The sequence below is a fragment of the Pteropus alecto genome, unplaced genomic scaffold (assembly GCF_000325575.1).
Source record: "Pteropus alecto unplaced genomic scaffold, ASM32557v1 scaffold3, whole genome shotgun sequence".
In the NCBI taxonomy this organism is placed as follows: Eukaryota; Metazoa; Chordata; class Mammalia; order Chiroptera; family Pteropodidae; genus Pteropus; species Pteropus alecto.
This window is the reverse complement of record NW_006442484.1, coordinates 6,035,761-6,039,370: the sequence shown is the minus strand read 5'-3', so window position 1 is coordinate 6,039,370 and position 3,610 is coordinate 6,035,761. Positions and strand designations below refer to the sequence as shown.

Sequence of the window (3,610 nt, the reverse complement as noted above, 5' to 3'; positions counted from 1 at the left end):
GCTTATCTACATGAAAACTTTTTATTTGTATGTTAATTTGTGGAGAAAATCTACTATCCAATACTCCCACGTGGGCTAGTCTTAGCTACTCACCTCACCAACTCTGGCCTTCATGAACCAGGTTCCTGTTTCCACATTTCTGACGCCCTCCACTATGAGACCTGACAGGGGGCCCCCCAAACTATCTCTTTCTTTAAATTTTTCAAAGGCAGTGGGACCCTGCCTCTCTCCAGCTGATTTCTGGCAAAACAAGGCTCACCAAATAACCCAGGCACAAACTTCTGACACCAAAAATTAAAAAAGACAAGTTGAAACATTGATAAAATAGTAGATCACAGAAGAGGTGTCAAAGGAGAGAAATTACACACATTTGGGGAAGATTCAGTTTTAAACGTTCTTTTAATGCAGTTCATAAGTGACTTCCATATTATCTTCCTTCTGCTGGATACAATGAATGGAATGCATAGAACCCAAGGAAATGAATGTCTTAGAATCTGGTTATCTTCCACACTGTTCTCTATTGCTTCCTGGTAACTCCTAAAAGAAGTGACAAATTCAAGTTACATTTCATATACTATGAGCAGGGAGTGGCTATCCTTAAGATCAATTTGTAGGTCAATTCAGTATCTTATAATTTCTTATAATATAGTTTCATCATATTTTAATTAGATGTCTTTAATAATTTCTTTTAAACCGTCTTCAAATAATGTCTTTCATTATTATGTGATTGGTGAGAACTACTGATATTTCTTAGACTCGGTGGCTGTGAGATGATGCTGTCTATTTCAGGTGGGTTAAGAACTCCACAACATATCTTGAAAAAAGTTCTTGAGAGGACTGGCCCTGATGGGGAGAAAGCCTGAAAAACACTCATTAGCTCTCTAAGCCCTGCTGATTTTGCCACCTCCACTCCCATCCCAAAGATGGCTGCACTAAATGTCCCATGATCTTCCTCCTTCCTTTTTCAACCTGTCCTGGACATGGCAAGCGCCTTCAGAGCTTACTACTCTAAGCTGACACAGGGGCCTGTGGGAGTATCACCCAGCTGGGACTAGCGGGTGGAGGAAGGGAAGGGCTGTATCTCATTCATCTTTTTATCCCTAAAGTGCATGGAACACGGTAGGAGCTCAACAAGGACAAATTGATGTAAGAATGCATGAATGCATGCATGTATGCATGCATGAATGAATTCATTTGCCAGGATTTTGGTCCTTCAGCACTTGAATCTCTCCCAGCTGTGTCCTCTAGGAAAAAGGTTTTCACTGGTTGCTTCTGTGGGGAGGGATTCCTAACATCTTCCAACTGCACACACCCACCATGTGCATCTCCCCATTGCATTATGCGACAACATTGTCTGGGGGAGGGATGCAGATTTGGGCTGCACATTAGAAAATGCTTGTTGGTCTTTGACCTGCCTGACATTCTCCTTGTGCACTTGTCCCCTAGAAGTGCCCCCTCAGGTGCCATCTTTATGTTTCTTACCCCTTCTATATAAACTTGTTCTTTGGAAAAAATCGGATAAATTTACTCACAGCAGTGAGGAGTATCCTCTAGGAAATTTCTCTGAGTCCTCCCAAGCGTATCTGCACCGTGATAACAGACACAGATTGAAATCATAGGAGTGGCTCTAAACTTTACAACATTATTGATCCCAGAGATCCCAGAGATACTGGGATGGAGGGGAGGGGAGACTGAGGCCATTTCAGGAGCCCTAAAATTTTAATACATGAACAATCCACCGCAGGGGATTGGCCCTTCTTTTTCTGGTGCCCTCACTGTCTCTCCTCCTTGGTCTCTGACTGGCTGTTTTGTCTACCACCAGCTCCCTTTAGCACAGACCACTCCTCACTTAGGATGTCATTTTGTGTCCTTTAATTGTGGCCAAATTTGTGTATCTCTTGATGAGAATGTGGAATCCTTGAGGTTAGGGACTGGGTCTCTCACTTCTTCCTAACGTTCCTAAGTGCTTGCTACTGGGCTTTGTAGCCAAGCCACAACACACCTGGTGGGCTAGTCTTCCTGGTGTCTTGCGTTAGCTTTGTGTGACCGTTTCCAAAAACAGCCTCAGCACCATTTCAGCCCCCACATGCTCTTTAGATATATATATATCTATCACATTTTCTTTATCCATTCATCTGATGATGTACATTTAGACTGTTTCCATACCTTGGTTATTGTGGATAATGTTGCAATGAACATGCGAGTGCAGGTATCTCTTTGAAATCTTGGTTTGAATTTTTTGGATATATACCCAGAAGTGGGATGGCTAGATTATATTCTATTTTTAATTTTTTGAGGAAGCTCCATACTGTTTTCCATAATGGCAAAACCATTTTACATTCCAGCCAGCAGTGTACAGGATTCCAATTTTTCCACAACCTCACCAACATTTATCTTTTCTTTTTTGAGAGTAGACATTCTAACCGATGTGAGGTGACATATCATTGTGATTTTGATTTGCATTTCCCTCAAGATTAACAATGTCAAGCATCTTTTTATATATTTGTTGGCCATTTGTATTTCTTCTTTGGAGAAATATCTATTCAAATCCTTTGCCCATTTTTAAATCAGGTCATTTTCTTTTCTTTCTTTCTTTTTTTTGCTGTTGAGTTTTAGGAGTTCCTTACATATTTTGGAAATTAACCCCTTATCAGATGTATGGTTTACAAATAATTGCCTCCCATTCCACAGGATGCCTTTTCACTCTTCTGATTGTTTATATTGCTGTGCAGAAGACTTTTAGTTTATTGTAGTTCCATTGGTCTAATTTTTTCTTTTGTTGTCTGTCCTTCATTCCTTCCTCACATCAGTGCAACCTCACAGGAAGGCCTTCCCTGGGCCCACCACCCCTGCCTCCCATGCTAACACAGGTCACCAATCATAAGGTCTTAGAGAACTCTATTTCTTCTTCACCCAGTTTGTACTTACATATTTGTTTGTGGTTATCAATGAAACATTAAGTTTCATGAAGGGAAGGATCCCATCAGTCTCTCTCATTGTGGTGTTATGTAACTTAACACAGCGTCTGGCGCACAGAAAGCTGCTGATGGAATGGACTGAGACTAGCCCAAATTCGTACATTTAGTATTAGATCTGGGACTAGGAACTGGTGTCCCAATGCTCAGATGAAGGCTTTCTCTGCTATTCCAGTTTGCCTCTGCTCCAAACCTTCTGTTGTTTTTTTCCAGAGCCCATGCTTCTGATCATCTAGAGATTAAGGCATGGTGTCTACTACAGCCTCTCCTCAAACCAAAAACATTCCGTCTTCAACTCGACAGCCACTTTCTTGCCAAAATAAGCCAGGAATGGTTATGGGAGTGCCTGGATTCCAGCAGGAGTTTAGCTGGTCTGAGAAGGAAAACAGAGAAAAAGGAAATATCCCAAAATGTTGATTTGTTTAAACTTCTTCACAAACTTAACAACACAAGGAAACCAACATAGACAAGCTTGTAATGAAGTAATCAGCCGACACTGCTAATATTCCAGTAACATGAAATGATTCCCCACATTTCCTGGGGTAGATATGAATAGGGTCATTAAAATATGGCCAAGGAAGGGAGGGACAGTTTACTTTTTCTGTCTCCTTAGAGTCTGTGTTCTAAAAACAGCA

At 41.1% G+C, this 3,610-nt stretch overlaps 1 long non-coding RNA gene across 2 annotated transcripts in view; it reads right to left on the bottom strand.

Moving 5' to 3' along the window:
- Positions 1-380: 380 nt before the first annotated feature.
- The window catches only part of LOC112470259, a 6,255-nt gene continuing 3,025 nt past the window's right edge, over positions 381-3,610 (bottom strand). Inside the window, exons 3-4 of one of the 2 annotated variants that reach the window (XR_003042904.1) lie at positions 2,929-3,348; positions 381-537 (exon numbers count right to left, since the gene is read on the bottom strand). This is a non-coding gene — a long non-coding RNA (uncharacterized LOC112470259). Of the gene's footprint in view, positions 538-2,579; positions 3,349-3,610 lie in introns of those variants that run through there. The other variant, XR_003042903.1, reaches the window with a different exon arrangement.